The sequence below is a fragment of the Schistosoma haematobium genome, chromosome ZW (assembly GCF_000699445.3).
Source record: "Schistosoma haematobium chromosome ZW, whole genome shotgun sequence".
In the NCBI taxonomy this organism is placed as follows: Eukaryota; Metazoa; Platyhelminthes; class Trematoda; order Strigeidida; family Schistosomatidae; genus Schistosoma; species Schistosoma haematobium.
Genome location: NC_067195.1, coordinates 75,778,273 through 75,791,538, shown reverse-complemented (window position 1 = coordinate 75,791,538; position 13,266 = coordinate 75,778,273). Strand labels below are relative to the sequence as shown.

General features: G+C 33.9%; 1 protein-coding gene across 1 annotated transcript in view; it reads left to right on the top strand.

Annotated features, from left to right (window-relative positions):
- Positions 1-13,266, top strand: part of MS3_00004410 (uncharacterized protein) — a 32,803-nt gene that overhangs the window by 18,678 nt on the left and 859 nt on the right. The window contains exon 2 of the mRNA XM_051212325.1: positions 4,789-4,997. The gene's annotated coding sequence lies outside the window, so the exon portion shown is untranslated. The remainder of the gene's footprint in view (positions 1-4,788; positions 4,998-13,266) is intronic.

Genomic DNA, 13,266 nt, shown 5'->3' with positions numbered 1-13,266 from the left:
TATACTAGCTGAAGTCAGACATCGAAATAACTACCTTCTATTCAAAAAGATTTGGGAGGAGGAACAAGTGCCGATGGACTAGAAAGAAGGACACCTTGTCAAGATTCCAAAGAAAGGAGATCTGAGTAAATGTGAAAACTACAGAGGCATTACACTACTGTCAATACCAGGGAAAGTCTTCAACAGAGTGTTGCTGAACCGGATGAAAGGCTCAGTAGACGCCCAACTTCGAGATCAACAAGATGGATTCCGTAAGGATCGGTCGTGCGCAGACCAAAATGCAACACTACGGATCATCGTCGAATAATCAGTTGAGTAGAACTCGTCACTTTACGTCAACATCATTGATTGTGAAAAGGCATTTGACAGTGTAGATAGGAGGACGTTATAGAAACTTCTTCGACACTATGGAGTTCCTGAGAAGATTGTCAATATTATCCGGAACTCATACGACGGACTACAGTGCAAGGTCGTGCATGGAGGACAGCTGGCAGATGCATTCCAAGCGAGGACCGGAGTCTCTTCTGGTGGTCGCCTGGATTATGAAGACTTCGACATCTGAAGGAAAACACGGAATACAATAAACGGCTCAGAACCAATTAGAAAATTTGGACTTCATATACGATCAACCTCCCTATCCCATACACACCAACAAATGCAGACAAAGACAACTAATGTAGTAGCAACAGCAGTCTCAGCATCAGTAGGCCTCAACATACACAAGGGGAAAACCAGGGTCCTCAAATTCGAAGCGGAGAACAGCAATCCAATCTTGATAGCGAAACTCTGGAAGATGTAGAATTCCTCAAATACCTGGGAAGCATCATCGATGAACAAGGAGGATCGAATGCAGACGTAAAGGCGGGGATTGGAAAAGCATGAACCACAATCCTACGATTGAAGAACATATGAAACTTAAAAAAACCGTCTATCAACCAATATCAAAGTGACAATATTCAATACGAACGTCAAAGCAGTTCTACTGTATAGAACTGAAACTTGAAGAACTACAACAACCACCATCAAGAATTTACAAGTGTTAATAAATGGTTGTCTGCGCAAGATACTCAACATCCATTGGCCAGATACCATCAGTAATAGCCTTCTGTGGGAGAGAACAAACCAACTTCCAGCTGAAGAAGAAATTAGGGAAAGACGATGGAGTTTATGGATAGGACATACATTACGCAAATCATCAAACTGTATCACGATGCATGTGCTAACTTGTAATGGTGAAGGGAAGTGAAAATGAGGAAGACCAAAGAACATACTACGCCGAGAAATAGAAGCAGATATGAAAAGGAGGAATAACGATTGGATGGAGAATGTTGGTGAGTGGCCTATGTTCCTTCGCACGGAGTAACAGGCGTAGGTAAGTAAGTAACTGAAAGTTGTAGTTTCACAAAGATTTATTTATTTATTTATTTCCATTCAGAAATTAAGAATACTACACATGTGACTTCTGGGAAGAAGTATGTCTTCTAAGTAAATTTCTCATCAAAAATTTACACTAATACATAGAATTTACAATGACTCCGCCTGCAGCTATCCCAAACTCGGGTAAAAGAGGAGGTTTGATCATGGGGTCGGTAACACTAACCCGTTGAGAAAATCTTATTAAACAACAGCAACCAAACAAAAATAAAAAAATGAAATTTATTATGAAGTGTAAACTAAATAACTGATGGTTAATCAACTAACATTATAAAAAGTGTTTTTTTCTTGATAGATTGTAATTAATCAGTAAAGCAGTGGATACAAGAATAAAAACGAAATTATACAAACGAATAATGATAACAGTTGATTACGTAAGAGTAAAAACAGAAATTAAAAAAACGTAAGAATTAGTTTCAATTTAATCATTTGAATATAAATGATAAGTCCCATTTGTTGTAATAAAACGAGCGCCTAGTAAAATGAATATAACTGAAAATCACATAGTCGAATAATCAGAACAGTTTACGTGAGAACAATATTAGACATTGAAAACTGAACAGAATTAAGGAACGTAAGCTTAGTTTTATAATTATGCATTTAACTTTGTATAATCATCTGTCAGCCCATTTTGGGGAACTTTGGGGTATTTTGAGGAAACTCCCGATGTCAAATGACCTTCACCAATGTTTGAGGAACTTTGGGGAAATTCTCAGGAATTCTGGGGAAATCCCCTAAGTCGAATGACCTTGGCCAAGGTTAAAGGGGAATTTTGGGGATTTCCCCAAGTCTTAGGAAATTTTGAGGTTTTTATGCCAATTCCCCAAAATTTACTATAGCGTCTTCCCCAAAATGTGCCAAATTTTCCCCAAAATTGGGAGACCGGGAATTAGATCAATAGATTGTGGAAATCCTCAAACTGCATCATGAGGCGAGTGCCAACTTGGAATTCTGAAAAGAAAAAAAAAGAAAGGCCAAAGAACGCATTGAGTCGAGAATGGGAATCAGATATCGAAAGGATGATTAGCAACCGGAAAGTATTATCTGTGAGAAAGTTGGAAGGAGAATACTGGTGGGCGACCTGGGCTCTTTTACGAGGGGTAACAGGCGTAAGCAAGTAAGTAAGTAAGTAAGTAATATTATGGATCAGTTTTGTTGTGACATTTTAGATCACGATCAACATTATAACTTATCGAGACATGGATGTGTGAATTGTTGTGCATCATGAAAATATAGATCTATTTAAGAAGGTACACAAGCACGAATTCGTTTTTAAACCACTTTAATAATAAAAAAATATATTGAATAAACAAAGTCGGCTGTATGTCGATTTATTTTTTTTATCAACCAAGATTTATGGATTCGTTCTGAGGAAATTGATTTTATAAAATATATCATTACCGCTGCGCTCAATTGGACGGTCAGTAAGCCCTTGTTTTATGTTGCATTAGGTATTATAAAATATGACTATGGTTGTCTGAATTTTGAAAAGACAAAAGCGCTAAACAACGCAAATGAACATGCTGAAGCGATAATGTTATTACTGCTTTTATACACTAAGAAGTCATATGAGTGAATGAAAATGTAAGATATTTGACTATTAATCAAGAGTAAACAGAGATTTTAATTATAACTTTCATTGGTATTTTCGATATAAAATTGTATGAATAAATAAAGCATGGTTATCCCTTGGAGCATCCTATGCTTCATATCTGAATCTATGCTTCATAATATTAAACAGAAGGCACTTATTGAAATGATTAATACAAGAAACTGCTTCAGCCAAAATATTAGTTTTGACCAACCGATCTGTATATATTCGTATCATAAACGAAAAACTTAAACATTTAACTGAATCTTAATTTTCTTGATTGAGATCATGAACCGATTGATGTTAGACCACCACCTTTGGAAACCTGGAAGCACTGGACGGCCGTTTCGTCCTATTGTGGGACTCTTCAACAGTGCGTAACCACAATTCCGCTCGCGGGATTCGAACCCAGGGCCTTCGGCCTAGCGCGCGAACGCTTAACCAACTGGACCACTGAGCCGGCATCCAATGGTGATAGTGTCTAACATCAACCAATCGACGAAATTGCGCGACCAACTTCCACTGTACTGAGGTAGATTGGCGTTCGCGCGAGACTGAAGGCTCTGGGTTTGAATCCCGCGAGCGGGATTGTGAATGCGCACTGCTGACGAGTTCAACAATAGGACGAAACGGCCGTCCAGTGCTTCCAGGTTTCCAAAGGTGGTCTAACATCAGTCGGTTCATGATCTCAATCTAAAACCTAATAATCTCCACAACCTCTATACTAGTGAATCTTAATTGGTTACTTCAATATGGTTTTCATCACTAGATATCAACGTTTTCCAAATCAATATAGTCATCTTCAAATTTTCGTTCATTCTTATTCAAATGATTATAGTTTATAAATAATTTCATTATTTTTATCATTATGACATGTCACGTCAGCATGAATTAATGTTGCGTGAATAGTTCATACAATGAACAATTTGATATCTTTCAATAATAATTTTAGAACCTCTAAATTTCTACATTCACTTTATGATTGTAAGTGATTTCTATAAATTCCATTTATCATTAATAATTTGTAATAAGTTATACTGTTTGAAAAGAATGAATAACAATTAGAAAGAGCTGAAAAAGATTGCCCAGGACAAACTTGGATGGAGAGTGTTGATGAGAGGCCTATGCACTTCCGTGAGGGTTAACAGAAGTAAGTTAATAAGTAAGTTTGAATGTGAACGTATACAAGATTATTATTATTATATACTACTAATTTGATTTCTAAAACGCTGTATTCAAAAAATATTAAACAATAGATTGATTTCTTATTTTCTTGCTTAATGTTGTACCTGTTTAACCAATTTCACTGTTTAAATACAATTTGTTTATAGAATAATAGATGAATTACTTTGAAAACCATCTGTTGACATAAAAGAATTTTTTTTGTCAAATTGTTTTATCGGCATAATTGGAAAGAACAAACTAAATTTCTTAATTTTTAAAGTTTATACTGTACATAAAGGCAAATCAAATGGATAAGGGCTAATGTTGTATATGGCAAGATAAATAAACACAGTATCGTTAGGCTTATGGTGAAATGTATATTCAGTGATTATTCTAACTACAAAATAGAAACCACATTTTTTCTCTAATTTGTCACACTTTATATATGTAACCACATTTATATCCAATATTTATTGTTTTTCTGTATTAATGGTAAAAAGAAACGATTATTATTGTTTGATTACATACATATACTGTTATACTACCGCGTTGGTTGAAATATAAACACTATTTCCTCCGTCTGTTCTTCTGATTTATAGGCCACGGCCTTTGAATGACGATGACAACAGTGTTATAACGTCCCTTTGGGCCTTCCCACACTACGTTGGAACTTCGGCCTGGATCATTATTAAATAATACTATTGGATTCAATCTTTCTCATTACGCTGTTGGTGTCACCACGTGCAGAGGAATCTTCATAAATCAAGTGAACTCATTTGTGGTTGTTATCTCAGAGATCAGCTTACAAGTAACATTCGTTTCATAATAACTGTTATTATCTTGTTGTTTAATATACCATTTATATTGTAACTGTAATTTGTTACCATTTGCTTTACTTATGGACAGACACATTGGGTTGTGATGATAACTCGTTCTGATATATTATTGATAACCTTGCGTATTGTTATATTTTGAATAAGCTCTTTTGCTGGGATCCACCACAGGCTTTACTGTATTGTACAATAATATTTCTATATTTCTGAGATAGCCTAACCGTAACAGCGACAAGAATTGCATGTATAATCATAAATAAAACGTATAAATTTATAGTTAGATAACGGGTGTACTAATGGTTATAAGGGTGACAAAAACAAATTAAATAAATACTTGCCAAAAGCGATTACTTATATTTTGTCTAAATAAGGTATAGAGTCCTTTCAACTACTAGAGTTGTTACTGTCTGAAGAAGTAAAACGCTCAAGTGTCTCTTGAATGTTAAACATTTAATTGTTAATTCCGTTAATCATATTGTTCTTATGTTCTTATAACCAATTAATAATTCATTGCATATACGCCTGTTTATTTTTTTGTCTGTCTTACTTATTGTTCATTTGATGTTATAAACTAAGCAAGTAATTCCCACGTTTGTCGGTTTTTCCGACAAATCCATATACTGTACGGTACATTAACTAGATTCCTTCTCTGTGGGATTGTTGCTTAATAATATCCCTTAGATTTTGTAACTAAATATACTTCATATTCGACTGTTTATGTCCAATTGTTTAACGACTTGAATTGCAAAGCGAAATAAGCTCAAAAAATATACGAAATTAAACAACACTCAAGTAACTTTAGTCAGATGCATTTACAAATCTATTGATCGATTAGTTAATGACAAACATTGGTTAGTTTCATATAATTTCCTCCTAACAACACTAATTATTTTACTACGTGAGACGTCTATTGCTATATCTTTACTGGATTATGAGCCTAGAAAAAGTGAGCGTCATTCATTTTTAAGTAACTCCAAAGAAAGCTTTGAGGGTATCCTAATTCCGACCACCTATTATAGAAAAACTTGATATCCTTCTTCTTGATATCATCATAGCAGATCATTTTTGATCTATTTGAGAAACATTTAATCAAATTTATTTTGTAGTGATTAGGGGTGCCAATAAAATTGAATATGCCGACACATACAAGAGCTTTTTCAATACGTACTTCTACTTATTGACCAGTTTAATGTGATGTGGAAAAGCTGTCTTATTGTCCTAACTGTTTTAAGAAGTGACACTGACTTCCGAGTAAACATAGGTCAATTAAGTTAGAGTTCTCGCTCATTGTTATTCTGATCAATGATTATATATATATAATAAGAAAGTAAATTGAGTTTCTCGACAACCTCCTTGAGAGGTCTATTTTCTGATAAACGAAAGGTGACCCAATATTTATTCTATTAACTAATCTATAATAAACATAGTTGAATAGAAACATGTATTGTACATTTTAAAAGTAATTATTTAAAGCTATCATTAGAAATTTCAACGTCTACTTGTTTTCTGCATATTTATTTACATACGAATTTGTTATTGGCGAATAGTTTTGTTTTAATAAGACCGACTTAGTTAAATAATAAATGATAGTTATTCAGTAATACTATTAGATTTCAATAGTTGAAATCATGAGTCAATTGAGGCTAGACCATCATGAAAAACCTGGAAGCACTGGATGTCCGTTTCGTCCTATTGTGGGACTCCTCAGCAGTATGTACTCACGACCCAGTTCTTCCAGGTATTCCATTGTGGTCTAGCTACAATTGAATCACGATTTCAACTATTGAAATTACTATAATATCCACAAAAACCGTTTTGATACCAGTCAAAATATGCTCACTAGAGACTGGCTTCAAGATGTATATTCTGGAGTTATAGTTAGAAGCAGTGGAGTTCAACCGGGTTAGTTGTGAGATAGGAACTCCCTGATGACAATAGTGGATATGTCGCTTAATTTCGTGTATTAGTTGAAGTTAGACATTAACACCGTCTGATACCATCTCAGTGGTCTAGTGGCTAAGCGCTCGCCTGCGAGACTGACAGGTGCTGGGTTGGAGTCCCGCGAGGCAGGGTCGTGGATGTGCACTGCTGAGGATTCCCACAGTAAAACGAAACGACCGTCTAGTGCTTCCGGGTTTTCCATGGTGGTCTAGCTTCAATTGACTCATGATTTTGACTAGTGAAATTACTACAATCTCCACAAAACCTCTTCTAATACTATTAAACCTCAATTATCTGATGATTATGGAAATAGTATGTAAGATTTGCAATAAACTCAGCAATACTAAATGAAATAGACTATTATATCAAGAATTTTTGTTCAACAACTTGGATCCATTCAAAGTGATCCCTTACCAATGACTAGTAGATATATAATCAACCATGAAAGAACTGAACTATGTATTGAATTTTTAGAAAGTCTTCGTAAATTATCATATTATCACTAGGACCTATTTAAACATAATCAATGTGTATAATGATAGTGTTTTACATTGGAACAAATTAGACTTTTTTATTCAATAAAACATTAAACAATAGTTTCATTCATTACAAACACTGTTATTCTTCAAATATTTGTACATAGAAGATTGTAAACAATTAATTGAAACATCTAGTACATTTATTCGGATGAATTACAAAAGATATTGATCATTAATGTACATTTGTCTATGTATTTTCAAAAAGTATCAATTACATTTAATAATTTTGCGAAATATATTACTTACTTAGTTACCTACGTCTGTTAATCTCAATGGAGCATAGGCCACCGACCAGCATTCTCAAACCCACACTGTCCCGAGCCTTCCTTTCCAGTTCCATACAATTTTTGTTCATACCTCTCATGTCCATGTCCATTACTCGACGTAATGTGTTCTTTGATCTTCCTCTTCTCATTTGGACTTCTGGACTCCATGTGGACGCTGGTCTTGTGACACAGTTCGGTGCTTTCCTCAATATGTGTCCTATCCACTTCCGACTCTTCTTCTTAATTTCTTCCTCCACTGGAATCTGGTTTGTTCTCTCCCACAATAGGTTGTTACTAATAGTGTTCGGCCAACAGATCCGAAGTATTTTGCGTACACAACTGTTAACAAACACTTGTATCTTCTGGATGATGGCTTTCGTAGTGCTGTAGGTTTTCACCCCAGTAGACAGTAGAACTGCTTTGACATTTGTATTGAGAATCCTGATTTTGGTGTTGTTTGATATACAATTGCTTTGAGTTCCAGATGTTCCTCAGTTGTAAATATGCTGCTCTTGCTTTGCCGATCCGCGCATTCACATCTGTATCAGATCCACCATGTTCATCAATCATGCTGCTCACATATGTAAATGATTTCACATCTTCCAAATCTTCTCCGTCAATTGTGATTCGATTGTTGCATGCTGTGTTTTATGGGATAATCTTGCTTATTCCTTTGTGTATGTTGAGACCTACTGCTTCTGAGACTACTACTACTACACTGATCGTCTTCTTCTGCATTTTCTTGTTGCGTGCGATAGAAGATCCAGATCATGTGTGAAGTGTAGATCGTCCATCTGCATCCTAACTGTCTACTGTATCTCATGCTTTCCCTCAGATGTTGATGTCTTCATGATCCAGTCGATCACCCGGGGAAAGAAGAAAGGTGAGAGTAAGCTCCCAGAGGGGTTCTTGGTGGAGTTGTTTTTTAAATATATGAGTAGACTTAATTAATTTTCTTTTAACACTACCGAGAACAATTATGAAAAGGCTGAAATTCCCTAAACTGTATATAATACAAATTACTCAAAAATCTATCATAATTGTGCCAATATTTTTTCCGTTTTAATTAAATTATTTTGACATTTGTTAAATAAATATGCCAAATGCTTATGTTAATTATGACGTCAATTTGACATAAAATTAACTTTTTACTTGATATATAGGTCACATGGAAGTGTACTTTATTTCAAGGAATTGTAATAAGCTGTTAAGTTTTGTAAGAACAGGAAGTAAGCACTTGTAATTTTAACTAATATATATATGTATATATATACTGAATGGAAATGAAATTAATTTCCTGAACAAAACAAGATTAATATCAGATGGGTTTTGTGGATATTATAGTAATTTTAATGGTTAAGATCATGGGTCAGTTGAAGCTAGACAGTCCAGTGCTTCCAGGTTTTCCATGATGGTCTAGCTTCAACTGACTCATGATCTTAACCATTGAAAACAAGATTATCCTATAACAAACACAAGTTTAAATACTCGTATTTGGTTAAGCTAAATGTTAAACATAGTCTAAACAGAAAGTAACTAATACCCTTTTTACAAAAACATTTACCAATTAGATACAGTCAGAAATTAATGTGGCCAATCTTTGTTCAGTTATCATTAATCAAATTGTATTCTCTTTCTTTTGCACAATTGTTTTTCATCACTTTTAAGAAAAAAATTTATTGCTACCCTCATTAATATTAGGCAGAAAGGTGTTTTATTATCCTTTTTATTGTTGTTGTTGTTGTTGCTGTTGTTGCTGAACTCATTACTTCTTCATATCCTTTTCGATAATTATGTTCATTTAAATTCTAGAACCAAACAGTTTTTAAAAAAGACTGAATTTCATCTTTTATATACCTTTATATCTAATGCTAAAACTTTGATGAAATCGTTTTGTGGAATTTTCTAAGAATAAAAATTATACCCGTAGGTGAAATAAAGTATGAATGAATTAATTAAAACAATAAAATTGATATAAATTAAAGAAAAAACTAACTGTCTATTTTCCCAACTATAACTGTTAATTTTTTATATGAATACAAACAGTGTATATTCAATTATAAGTAATGAAAAATATTGTAATTGTTTGCGATTCAGTTGGTTACTTACTTACTTACGCATGTTACACCTCGTGAAAGAGCATAGGCCGCTCACCAACACTCGCCATCCAACCCTGTCCTGAAGAATCCTTTCTAGCTCTTTCCACTTGTTATTCATCCTCTTCATATCTGCTTCTATTTCTCGACGTAATGTGATCTTCGATCTTCCTCATTCCCACTTCTCTTCACCATTACAAGTTAGCATATGCATCGTGATACAGTTTGATGATTTGCGTAATGTATGTCCTATCCACTAACTCCATCGTCTTTTCCAAATTTCCTCTTCAACTGGAAGTAGGTTTGTTCTCTCTCACAGAAGGCTATTACTGATGGTATCTGGCCAATGGATTTTGAGTATCTTGCGTAGACAATTAAAGATATATAAAACTATTAGTTATTGATAGTAATAAGAAAAAATGATATTTGAATTTTCACACTGTAATCACATATAAGTTTTTGTAAAATTCAATTTAGTTACTATAAAAATAGACAAAAATCAACTTCAGTTTGTATTTTAATGACAATTTCTCACAGAAAAGAATAATCGGTAAGAAAATTAAGAATCTGATAGGAAAGGATAAAATCGCTGGTTAGTAAATATTAAGCTTTATTATTATTATTCAACAAATAAAACAGATTTAAAACTATAATATTATCAGAACGGGTTTTGTGGAAATTTTAGAAATTTCACTGATTGAAATCATGAGTCAATTGAAACTAGACCACCATGAAAAACCTGGAAGCACTGGACGGCTGGTTCGTCCACGAAATTGCACCACCGTACACCATTGTCTTCAGTGGGTTGATTTCTCACAACAGACCCGGCAGAACTCCACTGGTAACGGCTTCTCACTAGAACTCCAGGAGTATCTCCTGAAGTCAGTCACTAGTGATCAGTTGATTATTATCAGAATGGATTTTGTGGAGATTTTAGAAATTTCACAGATTGAAATCATGAGTCAATTGAAGTTAGACCATCATGGAAAACCTGGAAACACTGGACGGCCGTTTCGTCCTAGTATGGGACTCCTCAGCAGTGCGCATCCACGATCCTGCACCCCACGAAATTAGGACCCAGGAACTATCAGTCCCGCGCCAGACGCTTAACCAACTAGACCACTAGGACAAAACGGCCATCCAGTACTTCCAGGTTTTTCATGGTGGTCTATCTTCAATTGACTCATGATTTCAATCAGTGAAACCATAATATCACTTAAAACAGCTGATTGTAATATATTCTTGTTTGTGTAGAATATTCATTAATCATCATTTAAATTGTTCAATAAGTTGTAATGTTATGTCATAAATTTTTTTTTCAATTATTCGTTACAAAAATGGATAATAACAACGTATAGTGATAATAAATTCGATTTGTAGACTCCTTAAAATTTTCTCATTGTCAAAATTTATATATACAACTGTACAAGTAAATTGTATCTACGAACTAAGTTAACATATGCTTATATATATAGTGGACTGAATCAATATGCTTTTAAAATGAAAAATTCACAAATCATAGATTAAATAAGGTGGTCGTCAACTGTTTAAATGAGTTTTTTTCTTCTAACGAACTTACAATAATCGCTAACCCATAGCAACTAGTTCAAACTGAAAACGAAATGACAGATATTTATCAATTTGATGAATTTATAGTTACATTTAATAAAAGAAATATTGTATATGCATGGATTTTATTCATTGCATAGTTCAATATTGTCTGTCTAAAAATGAATAATTAATCATATGTAAAAGTAATCAGATAACTAACTAGTTCATATTCAAGACAAAATGGTTCAATTTCTCATCATGATATCAGTCAGTCAGTCAGCTACAACGTAGGAACAGGCACATATATGCATCGGTCCAAGTTGTCATACCTCATTAGCACAACAAGATGGACACCGAATTCATAAACATAGTTAATGCAGAGGTGGTAATATATAAAAGAAAGATTGCAATAAGGATATAGTACAGGAAGAAACAAATGAAATATGGATCATCAATATTTTTATTTCATGTTTAATATATTAGATGAGAATTTCACACATACAGAAGAGTATCTTGAATAAATGTTGTAATTATTTATTCTCGCAATGATAATGTTGCATTTCAACAATAAGGTCTACAATAAAAGCTCATTATTTATAATTGACACTTTTAAGACGAATAGTGATTCATATAAATTTTTACAAAATCAATTTGTATTGTTCTATATGTTCGACATCAAATAGGCACTGAAAATGTTTTCCAGTATGACAATGAAAGCTCTACAGTTAAACGAAGAAGGTAGGAAAATCCAATACTACCAAAAATAACTTTCTATTCAAACATGTCATCAGAATATATTTTCTCTTAAAACTTAGGTAATTTTAATTATCTGTTTTATAACTATCCATAGTTAGCTAAAAATAATGAAGTGAAATGAATTGTGGAAAAGAGCATTTCAAACGATCAATGGTAATAAACATATACGGACGAAGAAATATTACTGTGAGTTAGCATGTATGTGTAGCCATGTGTTGTACGACAAGTATTCAATATGATTGTTGGAATGGAGGACTGACAAAATGTGTAACGATGATCCAAAATAGTTTAACAAAAGAGATGGAATTATCAAAAGTATTCTGTTCACAATCATTCATCCAATACCATTCATGTTTGAAATGTTTTTTTTAAATTCTTGATGAGATAGAGCTTTATTTTGGTTGATATTTGAAGCGATAGTATTTTTCCTTTGAGAGGTTTATTATATTTCAAGTGTCTCCAACCCACATTTCTGTATGATCGATATGTGATAAATAGGAGGTTGAATCCTGGTTTGTTGATTTATGTGATGTGGGAAAAATGTTATGCGAATAGACGGCTTGAACATCTTAGATCACCTAACCATCCTAACCCATACAAGCAAACAAATACTCGTCAAATAAAGAGACCTAGTCGAACAACACCACTTGAATCACTAAGCCTCAACATACACAACAGAAATACCAACATACTCAAATACAACACACACAACATCAACATAACCACACACGATGGAGAAACTATGAACGAGGTGGATTCCTTCATCTATCTGAACAGCAGCATCATCATCCACGAACAAGGAGGATCTGATGAAGACGTAAAGGTGAAGATTGAGAAAACAAGGATAGAATTCCTATAGTTGAACAACCATCATCGAAACATTCAAGTGTTTCTAAACAATTGTATACACAAGATGCTCATTGTCCATTGACCGAATACCATCAGCAACAACATACTGTAAGAATGAGCAAATCGACTTTTGATTGAACAGGAAATTAATGAAAGGCGATGGAGTTGGTGAATAGGACATACATTACGGAGACTATCAAACTGTATCACGAGTTATATTCTAATTTCGAATCATGAAGGGAGATG